Source organism: Cornus florida, unplaced genomic scaffold (assembly GCF_030987335.1).
Source record: "Cornus florida cultivar Cherokee Brave unplaced genomic scaffold, ASM3098733v1 CherokeeBrave_3.0.0_Hap2_Chr07, whole genome shotgun sequence".
NCBI lineage: Eukaryota > Viridiplantae > Streptophyta > Magnoliopsida > Cornales > Cornaceae > Cornus > Cornus florida.
This window is the reverse complement of record NW_026775577.1, coordinates 71,618,863-71,643,973: the sequence shown is the minus strand read 5'-3', so window position 1 is coordinate 71,643,973 and position 25,111 is coordinate 71,618,863.

Sequence of the window (25,111 nt, the reverse complement as noted above, 5' to 3'; positions counted from 1 at the left end):
TCACATCTTTTTCGTTCGGACTCTGAATTAGATAATCTTGAGTCTAAATTCATTATTTTTTTGTTATCTTTCCCATGGTATGCTTGGTGGCATCCATTCTTCTATAAAATGACCATTTTACCCTTAGCTCAATTCTTGACAGGTTTTGAAACTCTAGCTTAAGTCTTTCTTCCGCTGAGTCACGGGACTTCTCGGTAGATCATTCTCGTGTCTTAGGGATAACATACATCTTAAAGGACTTGTTTATCTTTTGCTTCCGTATTTGAATCCGGTAACGGGTCAGTATAAGATACACTAGCCTAAAAACCAAGGCCGTCACACCCATTAAATCAATCACAAGCATAACCATTCAGCACTATGCATGACCATTACTAGATTCACAATTCCAATACACACAGACATGCATCAAATTTGTAGAATCTAATTTTGAGACTTAACCATCCATTTCATCACACATAGACATGTAAATAAAATTGGAAGATTAATTGAAAGAATTAAATCATAAAAATCACAAGATTTATTTAATCACAAGGTCAATACATTATTTAAAACTAAAATTCCCAAATAGGTCAAAGAACTAGAGTTTAGAGTGCAAGCCTAGGGATTCTCCTAGCCCCAAGAAGATGATCTAGCCACTCATGGATGTGGTCTTGCAACCCTCAAGGGCTATCTTCATGGTTGAATTCATCTCCTTCTTCTTAGTCTTCTTGGTAGAAACCCTAGAGAGAGAGAGAGAGTCTTTCCCAAAGTGTATAATCTTCTTTTAATCGCTTGCCAAGAATGTCCAATTAACCAACCTCCTTTCTAAAAATAATTAATTCCCTTACATAGGTAGCTCAAATGATACCCCAAATGGTCAGACCTTATGCACTAGGGACCTCCAAATGATTGCACCACGAGTACACCTTCAATTGGGCTTGAATTGCACGATTTTTGAGGCAATTCGATCGATCACATTATTGCTTCGATCGATCGAAGTATGGTGGCACATTTATTTGGATAAGGACAAAGGCTGAGATATTTATGAGGAAAAGGACAAAAGTGGTTATGAGGATAAGATCAAAAGGTTCGATTGATCGAAGAAAGGTTGGATCAATCAAAGAGGAAATTTTCCTGAGGATAAGGACAAAGGCTCGATCCATCATGGTAGGTTTGGAACGATCATAGTGTGATCGATCACAGCAAGGTTCGATCGATCAAATAGAGACGATTTCTATCTTTTTGCTTCCACTTTGCTCCATCTTTCCACTAGACTTTAGATTGCCTTCTCCAAAGCTCTAATTCAGCTGATTTAGCTCATTTTGGGATTAAGAACCTGAAAAAAGGAAAAATGTAAAATAAGACTAAAGCAGGAAAATAAGATAGAATGGGGTACTAATATACAAGTGCTTATCAGTGTATATAAAAGGTAATCATGAAATAAACAAGTGATATAATTGTTGCTCCCACACTATTGTTTGCTAACCTTTTAATAAGGTGAAAAATAAAGCGACTTAACGTTCCTTAAGTTTTACAGGCAAACTAAGAAACAGGGGGCATCTGATACGGGATATTTAATCGATTAAGAAGTACACAGTGGTAGAATTAAGACGATTACCTTTCCCAGTTGACTCTCCTACATCATGGTGGAAAAGTGTGATACCCCCCGATTTCCAAATGCGGGTTAGCCAGGCCCACGCCTGAATACCCGGGGATATCGAAAACAAATCGGTAATAATCGAACACAGAGTACAAGAGGATAAATAAGAATAAATAAAAATGCTGAAATTAACACTAAAATGATAATCCAATAAATCCTTAGAATGAATTTTCATTGAATAATAAAATATTCTAATACAATAAATCTTCCAATACAACTCGGGAATCCATACTGTGTGGACCCTTACAAAATCCACAATTGAATAAGTAACAGTAATTATAGGCTACATCTAATAGATGTAACATAAATGAATCTCCTAAGAAGACTCGGAAGAGTGAAGTAGACTGGTCCCTGCTCAGCACGAACAATTCTCTACACCTAAAGAACACCTGAAAAATAATGGTGGGTCAGGCTTACAAACAATTTTTACTCTACTATAATTCAAGTAGAGATCCGATACACGTATGCATCCTATTCAACTCACAATAACTAGTACTCTATATATATATATATATATATATATATATATATATATATATATACACACACACACACTAAAGGAACCTCACTAGACAATAGGGCTGCCTCAACCTAAATAGTAGGCAACATGCAAAACGCACATATAGTGGGCACGAGTACCTAGACCTACCAAGGCACACAACTACACTATATATAGCTACACATCCCTGGCAATATACGCACCCTAACCATAGATCCTGAGACTCAAGCTCATATCATGGCATATAACTATATATATATAATCCGTCCTATCCAAAGCATAAAATAAAATAGATAGCACTTAACTTATTAGTTAATCTGTTCCTAATAAACACAAGTAGGTAGGACTTAACTTCTTTAGTTAATCCGTCCCTAAAATAATAGAAATAAGTAGGACTTAACTTTCTAGTTAATCCGTCCCTAAAATGTCACCATCCCATACTGGTGCATTACATCCACATAATCCAATAATTGATGCAATAGACATATCAATTCATCAATTAATTCAGAAATAAGCAAAATAACATAATATCGTATTATCACATCATATGAATGACTTATAATTTGTTTAAGCTTCATACATCATCTATCTCACATAAACTGCATGCTGATAATTTATTTTACAGCTAAGTAAGCATTCTCCAAATACATCTCATGCTAAATATTTTAATCTCAATTGTAAAAACAAATTACATGATTAAATTCATTAATTCTTTAAATAACACAAATAGCATGCATCATGGTGTCAACCCTATTTAAAATTCATTTAAAATCATTCCAATCCTTATCTAATGTTTAGGACCTTCCATATCCAATTTGGGATCAACTTAAATGCTGTTTACAAAAATTCCCCAGGTAAGGCTCGAGTTTTTATCCTATGCCTCGAGCTTTTATCCTATGGCTCGAGCTTTCTATCCATGGCTCGAACTTTTCATCAATAGCTTGAGCTTTCTATCCATGGCTCGAGCTTGGCATCCAAGGTTCAAGCTTTTTACCCATGGCTTGAGCTTTTCTTTCAAAGCTCGAGCTTTTCGTCTATAGCTTGAGCTTTTCTTTCAAGGCTCGAGCTTTTTGTTCATGGCTCGAGCTTTGCCTCCAAGACTCAAGCTTTTCACCTATTCCTTGAGCTTTACCTCCAAGGCTCGAGCGCTGTAATAACTAATCGAGTACTGTTTCAACGAATCAACCCAGAATTTCCACTGTAAACTTGTTCTTCATTGTTAACGGTCCTAAGCGCCGATCTAAGTCCCATAAGTCCATATTAATTTATTTTAGATATTTTAACATGTAAAGATTAAACTTAAATATCAATTATGCATCAAAAATCCAAGAACACATAAATCAAGAATATAAGAATAAAGTCATACAACCCTCTGTTCTAATCAGAATAAACATGCATAATTATTTAGTTTTATGTGTTTAAGAATCTTGGAATTTCCTAGGCATGTATAGAAACACAAATCAAAGGGAGAGAGATAGAAAAAGAATTTGCCTTAAACTTTCGGATCGAAAGTTAAACTCTTTCTTCCTTGATCTTCTTCTCTAATGGTTCTTCTCCTCCTTCTTTCCTCTTTTTCATTCTCTCTCTAACTCTCTGTCTCTCTAAAATATATTACTGATATATATCTAGCCCCCTTTTACAAACCTATAGTTATATATTTATAGGCTAAATAATAACCCTACTCCTTTTCCAAATCTAAGTCAACTTAATAAAGAAAATAATAAAATTAAAATATTAAAAAGGTAACTTAAAATATGTTACGTATATAATCTATTAATATCCTTATTATATTAATATATAAAATATATGCATCAGATTATTTATTAATACTAAAGTTACCATAATATTAATTAATACATTACTTTCCTTTTATATATATATGTATATACATATATATCTATATATATACATATACAACTATCCATAGGTAATTATCCATACCCATTAAACCTTCTATCCAAATTAAACCTCCTATCCAAGTAGTCTATGGGACCTAATTAGTTGGCCCATTACTACTAACCATAACCATAAAATAAAATAAAACATTTAATCATTTAATCTATAATTAATTACAATTAATCAAATACATCATTTAAGTACACAATCTAATTAAACAAATAGTACAAATAACACATAGACAAATAGCCAATTAATCAAGTAACACTTTATTCAACTAAACACATAAGTGGTGGTTGTGTGTCAATTAACCTTGGTGTGTGATAAAAATGTGGCCAGGCTTAAATTTGTAAAATGTCACTACCACTACTAACTACTAAAGTAGCAAAAGTGAGTAGGGATCGTCCCAAGGGAAAGAGAAGGTATTCCGGAATTAATGTTTGATTAGTAAGTCGAATGATCAAAAGAGGGTTTTGTTGGTCTAATTATACTACAATGTAAACTAAAGTAGTGCAATATAAAACAAGTGAGATGTAGAGAATGAGAGAGGATTCTTGGGAGATAGAGTTCACCACTAAACATTGCTTTCCTAGACATTCAACATTTGATAAATTAGGGGGATTATGTGTTGTAAACAAAGTGTGTGCAATTAATTGGAATGTTAAACTTGGATAGTCAAGTAAGCATACATTGTCTAAACAATCAAGTGAATAGTACAACATATCAAATTAAGCCGTTAATCCGTTCATAAGCCCACAATCAATGCACACTTAAGAATCTAGAGAAATATACTACTTGTACTCATAAGCATGGATCATCAAACAACAAGAATGGATTGTCCACCTATCTAGGGAATTAAGACAATTAAACTATAATTGTGCTAATGATATGAAAATTAAACTAATTAAACTAAGGAAGTGGCATAATCCATCAAGAAATAAGTATGAACCATCAAATAAACCACAAGAGTAATCCATTAAGCACCATGACCCACACTAGACCAAACATTGTAACACACATAGACATGCATTAAATGTAAAGAATCAAGTGTAAAGCACATGACCATTCATTCCAACATACATAAACATATGAATAGAATTAAAAGATCAATTGGAAGTATTAAACTATATAAATCATATAGAAACAAGATTTATACATATAAGAGGTCAAAACAATAGTTACAACATAAATCCCCATTAATTACAATCATCAAAGTCTAGGAAGCATGCTTAGGGCTATCTCTAGCCCTAAGAGAATAGTCTAGCCACTCATGATTGGTGTCATCCAACCCTCAAGGGCTTTCTCCATGGTTGAATTCATCCTCCGCCTTAGTGTTCTTGGTGAAAACCCTAGAAGACTGAAGAACTTTCCCAAAATGTAATTTTCTCTCTCTAATCTCTAGCCAATTCTTTTTCTAACTATCCAACCTTTATGCTAAAAATAGCCAAATTCTTTATATAGGTAGCTCAAATGTCACACCCAATGGTCAGACCTCGTGCACTAGTACCTCTAAATGATTACACCATGAGCACACCTTCAATTCAGCATGAAATCTATTTTGCACGCATTTTGAGGTAGTTCGATCGATCACATGGTTGCTCTGATCGATTGAAGTAAGGCGGCGCATTTATTTGGATAAGGACAAAGGCTGAGATATTTATTGGTGCGGATAAGATCAAAAGGTTCGATCGATCGAATGAAAGATTGGATTGATCGAATAAGAAATTTTCCTGAGGATAAGGATAACGGGGTTCAATCTATCATGGCATGGTTGGAATGATCATAATGTGATCGATCATAGCTTGGTTCGATTGATCGGAGAGGACTTTTTCACCACTTTGCTCCTTTCCTCCACTAGACTTTAGATTGCTTCCTCCAATGCTCTAATTCAGCTAATTTGACATATTTTGAAAATAAATGCTTGAAAATGGGAATAACACGAAATTAGACTAAAACGGAAAAATAAGATAGATAAAGGTCCTAGAACATTCAAGATTAAGGGGTTTAAATGCGCACTTTTTAGCGCTTATCAATAAGCAATTAATCAAATAATCAATTAAATAATTAAAAATGCAATTAAAACAAATAAATAAATATCGAGACTATCCTTTTAAAATTAGAGGTATTACATTCTTCCCCCCTGACAAAAAAAATTCAGTCCTCAAAATTCGCCCTTACTTTCTTCCAATATTTCTGGAAACTGTGAGCGAAATACATCCTCCTATTCCCAAGTAGACGCAACCTCACCATGATGGCTCCACTTAACTCCAATGTATCAAGTAGTATACATGGTTCCTATATTTAAGAAACACGATAATCATAAGACTCATAGGTTATATCTAACAATAACGCAATCCACTCAATATGACAAGGGTAATGATCCATATTCCTCCAAGTTCTATAGAATATATGCACAAAACTCCTATGCACCCAGCGCTAACAATTTGGTAACGCTAATCCAGAGGCTACTGCCTTAATTTATAAACACAATCCTCTAAAAGTCAATGTAAGTAAAATTAACCTTTCTAAAAAAAAAAATCGTCTTGCTTCCTATATAGAAGACATAACGAGCAAACTACTCCCTGATAGAAAACTCTAATATACAAGTTCGACTATTTACAACATCCTACTGCCTCCTCCAAACCGCGCACAGTCCATTACAAAGGAGAGTATTTCTCTCCAACATATTTTTAAATGAAGTCAAGGTCTGATTGTACAACCCTTGCTTCCATTTCAAACCAACAAATGAGAGGTATACACAAGGTAATATACAAAACCTCAAACTTTGTCACCCTAACCTCCTTATGCCAATAATATCACAAAAAAAATTCTAACAAGTGAAGTAAACACTTCTAACTATCCATGAGAATCTAGGATATATGCCTCAAGCATATCTTCCACAATCTAATTACATCTCTCTATCAATTCCTTCGTCTATAGATATGAAGCAAAACTGCTGCTCCAAAATCTTTATAAAGCTCTTTTGAAATAGCACTTTGCATCTACTATAATGGACATCCACATCCTTTAACACCACTATCACTGTACTATAGAACTACTATGAAGCTCTAAAATGAACATCACTCCAATTAATGTCCTCAAGTGAACTTTCTCAATCCACTACTCTTATTCCATATGGAAAATTAAAATTTCAAATCAATGTCGATAATTCCCACCGACCGTCTACTCCTGTTTAGTCCTACTTCTATATTCGTTATAGGAAGTGGCTAAAGATTCCTATGATATCCGGTAATCAACTTTCCACCTTTCTAGCAGGTGTTATACTTAGGTCAATTATATACATGTCCCTATCCGTACCTGTTCACTAAAACCGACATTTGATGTATTGATGCACCTTCTAACCGTCTGAGTGCACTGAGAAAAATTATAAGTTTTCCATCTCAGTCGCCCAACCATCATATCACTATTTATAGAAACTGCTAAATCCTTCTTCAGTACCTTAAACTCCATCTGAGTAAGGTAACACCTTCTCCAGGGTCAACTCCGATATTCAAAGTTGACCTTCTCAACTACCTTAGTAATAGCAAGTATTATTATTACACATGTTATAAATTCATCTAATAACTCAACGACTAACCGAAAGATTTAAATATTCTATCGTTTGTTGAGAGCATTCATTTCCACTTTCGCTTCCAATAGACGAAACTTGATATAAAGTGTGAATCACCACTTCTACCTATCTAAACCGTCTCATGATCCGTTCTATTCATATGAACTGAAGTCTTACCAGTTTGAAATAGACAAGAATTAAACTGACCTAATTTAATCAGTCAACCAATATCCCATCCAAAATCCTGACCCTTGTGTAAAATTAGCAATCCCTTAACTCAATCCGTAAAATGCTCTCTCATTTCGACTTCAGTATAGGAAATGGCTGCAAGGATCTGGTGATCTCTGATGGTCCATCTCTACTATCTAATAAATATTAGATTTGGAGAAAAAATCACTATGTCCCTTGACGAGTGTAGATTTATGGATTCTGTCGTTGCTTTTCTACACTTTGTGCAAAAATAATGAAAGACCTACAAAGACTAAATTAAAGATGGTATAGAATAAGCAGGGTCAAACCTTACAAGATTTAAGCTCGTTAATCAAAATTAAAACCAAAATTGAAGGAAGAACACTTTTAAAACAATTTAATGATTTTTTACTAATGAACTAAAAATAAAATAAATAAATAATACGAAATAAATTCTGATCAAATAATAAGAAAAATCTCAAGGAAAGAATCCACCGCCACAACTTACTATAAAAAAATTTGTATATTTCTCTTTATGTAAATTTTCCTATTGTAAGCAAATCACTTCACCAGTCCAATCACAACTTGAAAAGATGAAGGAAAATAATAACGTGAAATAACAATTACTTGAGAACATATTTTACTTAATCTGATATATCTTTGGTAAATAGAAATAGGCATTCTCTGAATTACCATTAATTGGCAAACACAAAGAATTCTCTTTCTAATTTTTTTTTTTTTTTTATCAAAATAAGAACACAATATAGAAGAGTAGAGTAATGCTCTTAAAAGAAAATTTCATAAAAGAATTAAACTAAATTTAATTATATTTCAGTCATGGTGGCTTCATCACTCCCTTGAGAATGGGTGTTTAAGCTAGCATAATAAGAAAACAAAATAAAGAAATAAAAACAATCTTCATAACAAAAATTATAAGAAATAAACTGAAGACAAATTCTCTAACTTTAATTATTTTATCTCACTCACAATCTACATCAACCTCCTCTACATATGTCCCTATTTATAAAATTTGAATGGAACGATTGGGAGGAGAAAATTCTAATTATAGAAGTAAAATAAAATAAATAAAATAAAATCTTTCTAAAATCATGCTGCTTTCCAATTTGGCCTGATCTTTGACTTGATGTGCTTTCCAATTTGGTCTGATCTTTGTTGATTTGATGGAAAGTCAAATCTAAATTTGACTGATCGTATAATCTCATAAACTTGTTATTTTTGTCTCTTTTCTTCTTATTCTGAAATCAGCTCTTACAAAACATGAAAACCAGGGATAAGAACATTTATCTAATAAAAATTATTAATTAATCAATTATTATTAAATATTAAATAACAAGTTTTGTGCACTTATCATCCCTCCTCCTGCCTATACTCTAAACATCTACTTCATATCGTGATGCATCGTATTTCTACCTGGATGACTAGAGAAGTAAGAGTTGTGAATCTCAGTCCCTAACTTTGTAACCTTTAGTGGAGAAGGGAATCAATTGACCGTGGACATATTGGCCACTTCACAACTCAATGTGGGGAGGCCAGTGTGAGCCCTTGGTTAAAATTAAGACTTTTTCCTAACTCTTTGACAGGGACAGCTTTTTCATGATATATTCGCTTACCTCCTAACTCTGTTTTTAATTGGCCACAGATGGAGGAGTTATTTCACAATCAATTCTACCGTACGGAGTCAAAACCAACTCTGGCCGATTTATCTAGGCTGAGCCAATTGCTTAGTGAATCGGTCGAGACATTCATTGCAAGGTTCAGAAGGGCAAGATTGAGATGTCGTGTACCTCTTCCTGAACGGGAGTAATCCTATTCCAATTCATCCAGCACCACCCACAAAACATCATGAATCAAAAATTCATCAAATGACTCAACGTCATCTTATTATCTTCAAATATTTTGTCTAAATGGCAAATTTCATTCGGAGAAACTAAGTTTCAGTAACTTATTCTTCTTTTGCAATGCTTAATTATGCTATTTACAAATTTAATCTTTGTTTTATGCAAATGATTCAATGACAAATCTTTGATCAGATTCATGTCATTTTAATTCGGTCCATTCATTCCATTGCAAACATTACCTTTATTTTCTATTTCAATTCGGCCAATTTACTTTTCAGTTCACTTCAATTCAGCCAATTCATTTACTTTACATTGCATTTTTATTCTTTTAACACCTTTATAAAAAATTCCTTGCAAATAAGGCATAAAAAGAACCTTACTGGGAGTTCTTACTGTTCTCTCTCCCACACATTTGCCTGAAGTCAACCATCAGAAAAAAGGATGGGCTGGTGTTTAATAATAATTTTAAGTGTTTTATACAAATACTCTGGTACGCCTGCAAGAGTCCATTGACCAGTGTAAAACCAAAAAACAACGCGAACATGCTATGAGACCCCCATGACTTCATCATCCGCTCCCTTTTTGCCTGATAAGGTAGATGTTCGAGTGCCAAATATGGCTGATTTTGGCTTTTTATACATTGGTTGACCTATTCGCCTAAGGTAATTACCATATTCTTGCTTAATAATATCAGCTACCTGAACCTTATTGACAGTCGTTGGCTGATTGGGCTGATCAATGACCGGTCGATCTTGATTTACCACTAGCGGTTGATTTACCATTGGTGGCTGACTGGCCATCGACTGCCCCCCGAGTACCAAAAGTTTTGGCTGATATACCACTTGCGGCTGATTTTCCGCTAGTGGCTGACAATAAATCATCCAATTAATACAAAATTTTACGTGGCCGATTCAGTCCTACATGAAGAGAATCATGTTCTGTTAAGATTCAAAAAAACAAATAAAATGGGGCGACCAGCATCGGTCACTATGAAAAGAAGTCTGGCTAATGTTAACTCTAAAAGGTTAGTCAGAAAGGTATTTTGGCCGAGGATAATATTGCATTGGCCAACTGTTGAGGTGCCAAATAAAGAATTAAGGAGGAGTCAGGCCATCATGGCCACTGAAATTCTGAAAGCTTACTCGGTAGAGAAAAAATTGGCCACAAAAGAAATATTATTCTTGGTACTTTCGGCTGATATAGCTGAAATCATTAAATAAGATGTGTAATGACCCGGTCATTTTCATTTCTTTCCCTTTCTTCAAATTTTGCGGATAAATTTTTTTCATTGTCTTTTCCTTTTCGGGTTCGATTTCCCGCCTCTTAGTGTCGTCTCGAGTGCTCGGAAATGGTTTCTGAGACTCTTTCCTTTGGATTGACAACTTCCTTTGAGGACCGAGTCATTTCCACATTTTTTATTTTTTTGACACTATTCATTTTTTTGTCTTTTCCCTTTTTCGTCCTTTAGTCGTTTTTCATTTTTCCTTACTTAACCTCACTTTTTGTGCTCGGATTTGATTCCGGCTTAGCATACGTCCATGATATTTAAATTCCATGGCATCTACATTTTTACTTTGGTAGAAATGCATATTAAAAGCTTACTTTCTTTGTAAAAGTCATGAAAACAAGACTTTTTGTAATTATCCATAACTTGAGGGGTTTTTGGGTAATTAAGTAAAGTAATTATTTTTTATCTTAGGGACCATTTTACAAATTAAATTCGAAGATATTTTCAAAAAGGACTTTTTTGCAATTTCTGAAAAATGTGACAAGTGTCACATTCCTATAGTGCCACTTGTTGATTTTGTGGTGGAACCACTTGGAGGCTTAATCTCATGACACATGGAGGGTGGAGATTCACCCACTTATTGTCCTAGGATTGGTACACTTGTTGGCATGGAGGGTTGACAAGTGTAGGGTTAATATTTAATCTTGGAAGCTTACTTGGATTCATGACAAGTGTAGGACTCACCTTTAGTCTTGCATTAGTGTGTGTGTGAGAGGTAGTGCAAGAGCACCTAGTGAGTGGAGAAGCCCACCAATTTAGCTTAGGGTTTACACATTTTAATTCATTCATCACTTTCCTCTCAAGAACCCTAAGGAAGCCACCATTGGAGAAAAGCTTGACTAGTAGCTTTGACTTCATTTTTGGTGCCCTTTCACTCACCTTAGAACTTTGAACTTGGAATACTTTAGGCTCCTCCCACTCTCCTCTTCAAAACCCTTGAAAGATCTAGCCTAACTCCTAGTTTTGATTTGGTATCTAGAGATTCAATTCTCTAGTGAGGTATTGATTTATTATTTTGAAGTATTTTTATGTCATTATTGAGTGTTTTACATGCATGGAAGAGAAGGACTTGTATTTTACCCTTAAACTGTTTTAACTTGAAATTAATATTATTAAATTAAATATAGAATATGAAAGTATACTCAATTAGCTTTCATTTAGTTTTGGTTTCATGTAATTTGGATTTAAAATGAATTAGTTATGAATTTTTGAAGTTGCAAGCTAGTTGCTGGAAATTTGAAGCTTTACCTTTTTAGTCTGGAAATGAATTTTTATATGGAGCTGTGGTGCTTCAATTACCTTGAAATTTTTACTGGAACTTCCCCCATGGGTTTTACACTACTCATAATTTTTTCACAATTTTAGAGAATTTCTAAATTTTTTTTAAAATCTGAAACTATCTGCTGTTCATGTTTTTATTGCGGCTGAAAAACATATTTTAGATGATTTATTTCACTAACCTTTTGACATTTGATCATAGCTTAAATTTTTAGTTTTACACTCTCATATGTTTACTTCCAAAATAAATTAGGTTTGCCCAATTTGGATGTCAAATGAATTTTTCATGAATTTTCAAAGTTGGAAGCTACAGGTTGAAAATGTGTTTTCTGGGTAGAATTTGTTTCAAAGTTGTGTTCAAAACTATTTCAATTGGGAAAATATTTTATTAAACTAAATTAATATTATCAAATTACAGTGTTTAAGCTTTCATTGGGCTTTGGATTCATTCAATTTGGTTTAGAATTGAATTTTTTATGAATTTTACAAGTTGAAGGTAGCAAGCTGAAAAATCTGTTTTGCGAACCGAAAATTTAGGGCGATTTCATTTCAGTGGTAATTGGGATTTTCATTCCAATAGAGGTAGGGAATATTTTAGGATTATTTGTGTGTTGTATTGTGTATTTGTCATGATCATACAACATATATGTATGCCTTGTATTAAATCTAGAAAGTTAGTAATTTTTATTTCTTTGTATAAGATTTAAAATTTATGATGATGTATAACTTTGATTTGAATTGTAACATGCTAGAAAATTATGCTTAGATATGTTGGTTAACATATATTAAATTTGGATCATTTGATTAAGAATTACAACTTTTATTTAATATTTATCTTTAGTGAAAGTTTAATTCACATGGTTGTATCAAGTATTAAATCAAGTTGTAATGTGGTATTTAAATAGGCCTTGGCATGTTCTCTAACATAGATTAAATTGAGGGCATTTGGAATTATTTAAAAATCTAGAGGAAATTAATTAATTAGCTTGATTAATTTTGTTTCAAGTGTTTTAATCACTTGACTTGTCATTTGATGTTATATATATGATGACCATGACATGTCTTTCAATATATATTAAATTGAGGTTATTTGGATTAACTTGGAATTTAGAGAATTTAACTATTTATATTTAATTAAATTCTACTTTATTACTCCATGGATTTAATTGCATTTTGGAAATTGTTTCTATATTTAAATCATGGATTTGGATTTGATGTATGTTCACTTGATTACTTTTGAGCATTGGACAAAATAGTTGTTACTTTTATATTCACGAGAATATGTTTTTCCTTATTGAATATATTGTTACTATGTGTAAGGAATTGCACACTTTGTACTTGACATCTTACATGCCATAGTACTTGTGAATTTTGAGCATGTATTGTATAAGTTTTCAAATTTTGGATTGTGCTTGGTAAATGGTTGATATCTTGTATATACATATTAATATATATACGTTGTTGCACAATTTGTTGATTTTGGAAACTTGGGGATGTCGTTGTTTGGCTACGGCTAGGACTTGGTTCTAGTATGGGGGATTGTCCTTCTATACAGTCTAGTACGCACATACGGAGGTTACTCATGGGCTAGTAACCCTAAAGTAACTATGTTGTCGGTCTGATCCGGCGTGACGTCCGAGTATCTACTTTGTTTGATGTTGTATTTCATTTCAAGTTGATAACTAGATGATATCGTAACTTGTTGTTCCTTATTTGATTTCCTATTTTGAGCTTAAGATGTAGCTTTGTGAAAGCATGCTTCATGCGTTGTATTGAAAATTCTATTGTTGGTTAAATTGCATCGATATCATAATTTGTGTTTTGATGTTCAAATGTAGTTTAGGAATGACCTTATAGATTCATTTTGAACATAGACGTTAGGTGGCATGACACACACTTGTTGTTTTCGTATTTTGGATTTCAAGTTGAAGACTTTGAGAATCTATATCTTGTTGCCTTGTATAACACGTTTCCATGTTGTTTGAATTGCATGAACAATGTGATTATGAGAGAAATGATCTAGGTAGCTTAGGATGCTCCCTGGGTCTCATCTTGATATAGACGTTATGTGGCATGAGCCCCTTTAACATGTTTCACCATAAGGTGATAAAATTGTAAAATGCTAGGTCGATGCATGCTCATCTCCTACGAGTAGCTTTATGTTACTCACCCCTGCGATACTAGGGCATATTTCAGGTACAGGACTCAGAATTTGAAGATTCCATTGCTCCTTGGATGGCTTACAGTTTCTATGTTTTTATTTTATGCAAGTGTTAGCATAAGATGCCTCTTTGTAGCCCTATTTGTTTAAACTTGTATTCGTTGATTCGTATATGTAAAGTGTACGTAAGTGCACTCTTTTCAATGTATTTAACCTGTATGAGATGAGGCCGGAGGCCAATGACATGTATCTCGTTTTTTATACATTTTTGTTTTCAAAGTTTATTATGAAAATATTAGAAAATGTTAAGTCATTACTTCATAGCTTTCGCATCGGGTGTTGGAATTTCATATCTTTTCTACCCGGACTCAGAATCAGATGATTCTTGAGTCTAATTTTGTTTATTTTTCGTTGTCCTTCCAATGATGCCCATGGTGGCACCCTTTTCAGTGAGAAATGACCATTTTGCCCTTAGTTCATCTCTTTTCGGGTTAGGCATTCTTGCTTCATTTGCTTGGCTCATTTGAGTTCCGTGGCTTCATGGAGAGTCATTTTGGGGCCTTAGGGATGACGTACATCTCTTGAGGTCATTTGGCTTCTTTCGCTTCCGCATTTCGGGTTTGTTATCGGGTCAACTTTCGGTTCATCACTAACGCACCGGGTTGAAAAATCTGGGTCGTTACAAGATGACTATTCAAAAACATGGGATGAAGTGCTTTCAGAAGCTCTATGGGAGTATAAAAATTCAAGAGGATCAACCATCATAAAAGCTCCATATTGGCAGAATGTTGATTTTCCAATAGAAAAGCCAGTTAGATCGGCCCAAATGACATTACATAATAACCTGATCCCGACCGATCACGACCATGCCTTACTAGTAGAGTTGGGAAACTTCAATGGTGAGATCTATCATGGGTTTATAAATCACCAATATATTGAAAGGTATCAGCCAGCTTTGTGGGAATAATTAAAAAACCAGGATTGGCCAGTTTTGGCTGATGCAAAATAAAGACCAACTTAGAGGTGGTCTGGAAGAAATAAAGTCTAGAAGCTCGCAAGCTGCCAGTTTCTTTCATGTTATAAAAATTTCAAAAATCTTATCGGCCTAAGTGGCCAATAAGACATTTAAAATTTGGAGGGCATTTGTTGGCACCAAAACTTGGCACCATCTCAGCGATGACATGGACCAATAAGGAGCGAACAGGTACTTCTAATATGGAGTCAAGGGGATCGGCCAGTTTAGAAATATCATGAGCAAATATAGGGAGATATATTTCAGCCATCTAATGGATATGGTTGTTGCTGAAATATAATAACTAATAGTTGACCTTTTTCAAATTGGGTTGTTAACAGAAAAGGAGATATTAGAATTTGGGTAAAATTCAACAACTAAATTCCTATAAAATAGGAATTCTAGTTGAGAAGGAAAGATTATGAAGTATGGCAACTGCGTCATTACATGGACAAAGCTAAAGTGGCTTTGATATGGTACCAAAGGTTGAGCCATTTGAGGAAAGATACGGCTGCCAAATTCATGGAAAGTAGTCGCTAAAAATTAGCTATTAAAGTTGACTAAAGCAAGGAATTTTTCCAGGCATGATCAGAAGAAGGTTTTAATTGGAAACTGAAAGAAGGCATACAAAAGGGAAAGTATTCCAAAGTTTGACCCAGTTTGAATTACGAAAAAGAGATAATCAAGGGAAGAGATTTTCTAGCAAGGAATAATGATAAATTAGTTAGATATGACTTCTATAAATAAAAGTATTGTAATTCCACTTCAATTCGTCCAGCACCACCCACAAAACAGCATGAATCAAAATTTCATCAAATAACTTAACGTCATTTTATTATCTTCAAATCTTTTGTCTAAATGGCAAATTTCATTCGAAGAAACTAAGTTCCAGTAACTTATTCTTCTTTTGCAATGCTTAATTATACTATTTACAAATTTCATATTTGTTTTATGCAACGGATTCAATGACAAATCTTTGATCAGATTCATATCATTTTAATTCGACCTGCTCATTTCACTTCACTCTTTATTTTCCATGCAAATTCCATTCAACCAGTTCTTTTAAAAGTCAATTTCAATTCAACCAATTTATTTTTCAGTTCATTTCAATTCAGTCAGTTCATTTACTTTAAATTGCATTTTATTTCTTTTAACACCTTTATAAAAAAGTCCTTGCAAACAAGACATAAAAAGAACCTTGCTGGGAGGGCATGCCAAAATATGTTCGCGCTTTTTTTTGGTCTTACGCCAGTCGATAGACTCTTGCGGGCGTGCCATTGTATTTGTATAAAACACTCAAAATTATGATTGAACACCAGCCTATCCCTTTTTCCGATGGCTGGCTTCAGGTGAATGTGTGGGAGAGAGAATAGTAAGAACTCCTAACAAGGTTCTTTTTATGCCTTTTTTGCAAGGACTTTTTTATAAAGGTGTTAAAAGAATAAAAATGTAATGTAAAGTAAATAAACTGGCTGAATTGAAATAAACTGAAGTAAATTGGCCGAATTGAAATAGACAATAAAGGTAATGTTTGCAATGGAATGAACAGGCCGAATTAAAATGACATGAATCTAATCAAAGATTTGTCATTGAATCCATTACATAAAACAAAGATTAAATTTGTAAATAGCATAATTAAGCATTGCAAAAGAAGAATAAGTTACTAGAACTTAGTTTCTTCGGAATGAAATTTGCCATTTCAACAAAAGATTTGAAGATAATAAGATGACGTTGAGTAATTTGATGAATTTTTTATTTATGTTGTTTTGTGGGTGGTGTTGGTTGAATTGGAATGGGATTACAACTTTCCTATTTATAGAATTTTTTCTCAACTTATTTTCCTAACTCTTTGCTATAAAATCTCTTCTTCTCCTTGATTTTCTTCTTTTCGTAATTCAAACTAGGTCAAAACCCAATATATTTCTACTTCTTTTCTCGTCTTGCTTTAGTAGAAAATTCTTGTTGAACGTCCTTCCTTGATGTAGTCAACACCAGTTGCTCAGAATGTTGCTAAAAAGTTACTAATTTTTAGCAATTCCTTTCCTTAAGCTCGGCAGCCATATATTCCTTAAATGGCCCAATAGCCATTTGTAAATTTTACCCATATTATAATTCATACGGCTCTCTCTTCTTTGAATTCCTATTTCATAGGTATTTAATTTCCTTTTTCTTAACTAAATCCCCATTTCACAAAGATTTAATTGTTTCAACTTAGCCGATTCCCACAGTGTTTCCTTTTCAATGAACTACCCATTTGAATTTAACTCAAATCTCGGAAGATATATTCTAGCAACAACCTTATTGATAAAGTGGCTGAATATACCATCCTAAATTTTCTCCCAATGTCTCTCAACAGGCCGACTTCCCTTAAGATATACTAAACACTTATCGGCTCGTCACTGATCCACGTCACCGTTGAGGTGGCTGCCAAGTTTTGGTGCCAACAATATCATACAGATTAAGCTTTGAACTTGGCTAAAAGAAGTTTAAAATTTCATTGAATTGATGGGTATTTTCACATATTGAGAATTTTGATAAAACAAAACAACAAGCACTATAAACGCACACACAAACACATATATATTACATAAATGTATGATACAACATACCCAAAACAAAAAAAGATGAAATTTTTTTTGGGTAAAAATATTATGAGTTGACCGACCCAAATTACATGAGCTAATGAAAGATTAAATTAACCAAGTACATAAATCCTATACATCATTTCATAGTGAATTAATTGAAAATAAAGACTGATTAAATTACTAGAACTGACCATTTAGAGCCAAGAATGCCCCTGTTGAAGAGTTGATTCAAAAGCGACATTGATCCCCAAAATTGAGACAACAGAGACTAATCTGACATAAACCCAAATACCCCTTTTGAGATTGTTGATTGTAAATTATTGTTGAAAGCCGAAGTGATTTGCTTGTTGATCTATTTAGATCAACACCGCAAAGTACCACAGTACCAGCTCTGTTGCGTCGAAGAGACTGTTTGAGAGTTGGATTAGCCTTTAAATTGCAGCACCATTGGAAGCGGGTGGGCCAGTAACCCACGGTCCTCAAGATCAAAACTTGGCTCCAGTAAGTGGTCCTACTATTTGGACTAGGCCCACTCCTCCACACCAGATACAAGTTGATGGATATATCCAAAGTTTGGGTGGGCAAAAATCATCTCCAGACAGCCTCTCACTGGAGGGTGTCTATTGCTGACATGGAAGCCAAAAAATAGGTGACATGGCAGGGGTAAAAATAATATTTACTCTTCTTATGTATATGTATGTATATAATCTTTGTGTATGCATATATAGGTATATAATATATATATATATATATATATATATATCTGTACATTGTCTTCCACTTCCTCGCCACCCACCGCCGCGCCGACCTCTGCCGCACCATTCTCACAACCTTCCCTTACCTCACAGAAACCCATATTCTCTATCCTTCAAGGCTTAGATCATTTAAGAGAAAGAAGGCATGTGGGTCAGATGACGGCGAGAAGAACCCAGACGATATAGGAGCTAGAGTTGCCAGCGCCGGCGACAAAATCCACGGATTCTGAGAGGATCCTTGGCTGAGATCGGGTCGGCGATGTGGAGGCCGACGATATGCGTAGGCGATGAAGTCAATCAGCAACGTGAAGATGATCCCTCTGGTGACTCCGACCCCTGAGTTTGGCGATGGTAGGGATATCGCCGTTGAAGACGAAGACAGTGATTCTGTCGATGGTAGAGTTCGGCGATGCTGAAGTTGACAAAGGTAACAGATCTGGCAGCGGCGATGGATCCGGCGGAGATCACTGGTTCGGCAGGCAGTGATAATCTCTGGAGCCGACGAAGATGGTGATGGCAGTTGAGACAGATCCGGCCATCTCTCCTTTAATTCATCCTCATCTTCACTACAGCTCCGAAACTCTTCTTCATCTCCTTCTAATTTCACTTCCCTAGCCAATTTCGTAGAATACGAAGAACCAACACCAAAAATTGTTTGTTCCTCCATTCCCAACACCAACTTCCTCAGCCACAATTACTCTTTAACTAGAACACTTCAAGGTGTGATTGATATCTAGCAAAACCCATCAACAAAAACAATCCAAAACTCAAAAAACTACCATCTTTTTCTCAAAGTCACAACAACAAAGATTTTTTTCAATAGCTCAACTCCTATTTCTGAATCAAAATCTAAGCAAAACCCATCAACAAAACAGTCTAGAACTCCAACTTTAGCCTGTGTATCTAAGAAAATCACTAATTCCACTATCAAATAATGATCTTTTGGCTTATATATATATATATATATATATATATATATATATATATCAATAATCTGTGAAATATAAATCAACGAGTAGATCTAAAATTCCAAATGATTTCCAGCTACACCTTACAATCTAAATTAGGAACTGCACAAACTAAAAACATAAATTACAGGGTCTTCGTAGCTCAACCTTAAGAAATATGATTCTGGGTTCTTTATTTGAGATCACCATTAGCAGCTCGCCATAGTCAGACCTCCGTGTAATGTATGTGTATATGTGTCTGTGTATATATGTATCTGTGTATCTGTGTGTATATGACGATGGAGTAAGGGTAGAGAGAGCGAGAGGAGCAAGGACGATACCGGAGTTCCTAAGAAAGAGAATGGACGGTGGTGATCCCGGCCGTTGCGGTGGTGGTGGAGGAGGACCGGTGGTGAGGATGGTTTTGGTGTATTGTATTTGTATATGGTAAGTATGTATGTATATTGTTTGTAGTATTCATACATGGTAAAAAAAAATTAAGTTTAAAAGTTATTGCTGACTTAGCGCTTCATCATCGCGAACAAAGCAATGACATGGCAAAATTAGTTGACATGGCTTCTGTAAGACCCAAACCCAGAGGTCTGAACCGTTACCGGGTCCTTGCCCGAACCCGAGGTCGTCTACGTCAATCTTAACATTTCAAGTGCCACAATACCACCCTTAGGATCATCCCCAGGTCGTTACTAGCTTCCGCGAGGTTCCTAATAAAGTTCTAAGGTTCAAGAGACGGTTACGTTGACAAGAAAAGCAAAGTGGCCAAACAGACTCACTTCGGTCGACCGAAGTGGAGCTTCAGTCGGCCAAAGCAAGCTCCCTCCAAATCGGTCGACCGAAGCAAAGGTCCTGAGAGCATGAGAATGGTTCGGTCAACCGAACCCTATTTCGGTCGACCGAAGTGGAGATCCCGAGAGTCAAAAGAGGGGTTCGGTCGACCGATGCACCATTTCGGTCGACCGAAATGGCTTCTTTGAGCCCTGCATCCTAAAGCTGACCTGCTATGCTTTGAAATGAACTGAAATGATTGTGGAAAGCTTTAGAATGATTCGAACATGAGCTAAACTGTAATGGCCCTGTCATTTCCTTCATTTCCTTTTTCTCAAATTTTTACGGATATTTTTTTCCTATTGTTCTTTTCCTTTCTGAGTTTGGTTTTCTTGTCACTTAGTGTAGTCTTGAGTGCTCTGGAATGATTTCTGAGACTCTTTTCTTTGGATTGACAACTTTCTTTATAGACCAAGTCATTTTCACATTTTTTGTTTTTCGACATTATTCACTTTTCGTCCTTTTCCCTATTTTGTCTTTTCCCCGTTTGTCACTTTTTGGCACAACATCACTTTTCATGCTCGGAGTTAGTTTTTGACTTCACGTATCTTCATTCTAAGTGGTTTTCACGAAATACGTATCTTTACTTTTGTAGAAAAGTACTCTAGTTGCTCCCCGTATCCATAGAGGCATGAATGCACAGTTCTTCAGAATCTTTTTCATTTTTTGGGGTGTTTTTCATAAATATCTTTTGAAGATATTTTATTTCAGGGGTTTTTAAGAAAATATTTTTGGAAGATATTTTCATTCTAGGCCATTAGTGTAGTTTTCACTTTTTGGAGGGGCCATTGTGTAATTAATGAAAGTTATTGCAAAAAAATCTCATTTTGAGCCTGGATCCTCGTACAAGATTCATTTTTATTTTTTGTCGAGTTGTGTACTCTTAGAATTTCCTTCTAGTCGTTTTTCTCCAGTTTCAGAGTTTCTAGCCCCGGTTGCCGCCGAACTTGTTTGGGGCATATCTCTCTGCTCGGGACTTAGTTTTTGACGCCGTTTCTTTCGTTGTTCATAATTTATCATTTTGAATCTTTTTTATTCACGGATTTTCACCGTTTGAGCATGTCTGCTCAAATTTTACTTTTCCAGACCCGGCGAGGCCCTTTCGGGGCACTTTTTGAGATTTTCTATAAATAGGGAGACTTAAAGTCAAAAGGTTATCTCCCCTCTCCATGCACAACCAGAACCTGCTATGGCAGCCTAAGGGGGGCTGCCACCCTTCTCCTCTCATTTAAACCTCTTTCCCTTTGTTATAAAGTCATAGTGCCTTCGCGTTTTGTGTTTGTCTTGACTACGCGCTTCATTCCCCCTTATTAGAACCCATTTTTGGCCAATTTTTGAGTTCAAGTTTGAGGTCAAGTTAGGATTTTGGTAGGTCCTCTTTGGAGTTTAATGTTCATGGCGTTGTCCCTGACAAAACCCCGAAGTATTGTCGGATTCAGAGCCGTTTCATTTTGGTGGTTTTTGAGATTTTCATCTTAAATTGAGGTAGGGGATGTTTTAGGATTATATATGTGTTGTATTGAGTGTTTCCCATGATTATACAACTTCTATGCATGCTTTGTTCATAATCTTGAATTTAATTTAATTATTTTCTATGTTTAAGATTTAATTCTCACGATGATATTCAACTTAGAATTAAATTGTGGCATGCTAGTAAATTAGGCTTTGGTATGTTTGTTACAAAATATTAAATTGAAAGTATTTGATAAAGAATTGCACTTTTTATTTAATAATTATCTTTTATGAAAGTTTAATTATCATAGACGTACGTTGCATGGAATTAACTTGTGATAGGCTATTAAATTAAGTCTTGGCATGTTCTTTAACATATTTTAATTTGAGAGCATTTGGATGAGTATGAAAATCTAGAGATTTTAATTAAAATAATTAATTAAAATCTATTTTAAAGGTCCATTGGTTTAATTAAGTTTTTAACTTGATATTTGTGATGACTATGGCTTGTATACTGGCATATGTTAATTTGGAACCATTTGATGTTGTTTAAGAATTTAGAGATTTGACTATCATGGTTTAATTAAATTCAATCTTATTGTTTTAATAGCCTAATTAAGTTTTTGAATTGGTATATGCAATGACCATGCTATGTTGTTTAACATATGTTAATTAGGGACCATTTGGTTGAGATTTAAAACTTAGATAAATTAAATAATTTACTTGATTAATTTCCGTTTCTATTGCATTATTGATTTAATCATGAATTTGGCATTGGAAGTATATTTAAATCATGATTTTAGACTTGTATTAGATTCTTCAGTTTATGTTTTCAATATTGAATTATATTGTTATAGCGTGTAACGAATTGCACACTGAAGATTTAACATGTGATATTATTATAGCGCGTAACGAATCGCGCTCTGAAGATTCGACATTTGTCATCCTATAGTAGTTGTGGATTTAGAGCATGAGTTGTGTGTTTACAACCTACTTGTGCATGGAATGTAGTATCGTGCTTTATATATATTTCGTATATAAGTTGTAAAGTTATTTATTTTGGAGTCACTTGGGACATTGTTATTACGATATGGCTAGAGTTTGGCTCTAGTGCGGGAGGTATGAGTTCTCCCTGTCAAGATAGTGCACACTAGGGGTGGTATTACTAGCGGGTTAGTGCCCGTAATAGCCGTTGAGGTCTCGGCAGAATTTCGAGTTTAGATGTCCAAGTATTCCACTATTTGATTTCGCACTTTTAGATTTCTAGTTGATAACCTAGAGAATCTAAGTCTTAATGTGTGGTATTAGAAATTCTAATTATACTAAATTGCTATATTTAGTTGATTTCACACTTTTAGATTTCTAGTTAATAACCTAGAAAATCTATGTCTTGATGTGTGGTACTAGAAATTCTAATTATACTAAATTACTATATTTAGTTGATTTCGCACTTTTAGATTTCAAGTTGATAACTTTGAGAATCTATATCTTGTTGCTTTGTATAGCATGCTTCTATGTTAATTAAATTGCATATATATTATGATTCGTGTTTTATTGTTCAAATGTGGCTTAGGAATGATCCTATAGATTCATTTGGAACATAGACATTAGGCGGCATGACCCACCTTTGTCGTTTTTGTATATTAGATTTTAAGTTGACGACTTTGAGAATTTATATCATGTTGCTTTGTATAGCATGCTCCTATGTTGTTTGAATTGCATGGATGATGTGATTTGTGCTAGGAATGATCTAAGATAGCTTAGGATGCTTCCTGAGTCTCATCTTGACATAGACGTTAGGTGGCATGAGCCCCTTTGACATGTTTCACCTTAAGGTGATAAAATTGTAAAATGTTAGGTCAATGCATGCTCATTTCCTACGAGTAACTTTATGTTACTCACCCCAAAGTTACTAGGGCATAGTTTAGGTACAGGAATCAAGGTTGAGATTCTCATTATACTCGGATGATTTGTGGACTTGAAGGTTCCATTCTTGTAAAGGTTGGCTTGAAATGCCATCTGTAGCCTTATTTGTCAAATGTGTATATTTGATTCTAAACTTGTAATGTGTACCTAAGCACACTTTTTTATTCTCATTTTATGTATATGATATAAGGCCAAGGGCCAAATTTCATTTGAATTCCATGTTTATTCATAATGGTTGTATTTTGCCTTTCATGAGAATATGTGAAAAAGCATGCATTTTAGTATGTTATTTTGCACCGGAGTGTGCTTTATGTATGAAATTCATTATCTAGCATTCATTTAATATGTATGAGGTGTGGCCAAGGGCCAAACACCAATTAGTTTTTATTTTTGCATTTTAGTTCACATATTGCATTTTTGAGCTAAAATAGTAGAAACCGAGCCTTTAAGGGTTCATTTTCAAATTGGGTGGTGTAAAGTGTGTTCTGGCACCTCCACTAGGTCTCATTCATCTTGTATGAAGTGTGGCCAAGGACCAAACGATCATTTGAAACCATTTCCTAATTTTGGTTTCCATATTTTCCATTTCAAGTTCATTTTCGCCTTTTTGGCCGTCGGGAGGTCGGATTTTGACTCGGCCATTTCTGGGAGCCACAGACCATTCATGCACACTCAAAATCATCATTTACATTTGCGTGCATGATCGTTTTCAAGAAAAACCCTTTCCTTTGTGATTTGAGCCTCCTATGGACTCATTTTAAAATTTTCTTGCATAATCTGATTTTAGTGTCTTTTGGGGTTTTCCTTCAGAAAATAAATTCCGGTCTTCACATGGTCACTTAGAAAACCTGATTTTAGGGGGGGGGGGGGGGTTTCTTCTTTGTATTTTTCCAGAAAATGTCGTCTTGGTACCGGAAATCCCTCGTGAAGTTTCAGCTTCCAGTTTTTATTTTAGCAACTTTTTAGCTCTCTTGACCAGATTTCTTGGGAGGGTGTTTTGGCCAATTTGTAGCGAATTTTTTTCATTTTCTCTCACAAGTCTGGGTAGAAAATTTGATTTTGGGAGGGGTTTCTTCTTCGTATTTTTCCAGAAAAATTCATCTTCTAGGCCGTTTCTGCTCTCAGATCCTGTAGCATCTTTTTGCCTCTTGTCCAGTCTGATCTAGGGGCATTTTGGGGATTTCACAGTGAATTTTTTTTCATTTCCGTCT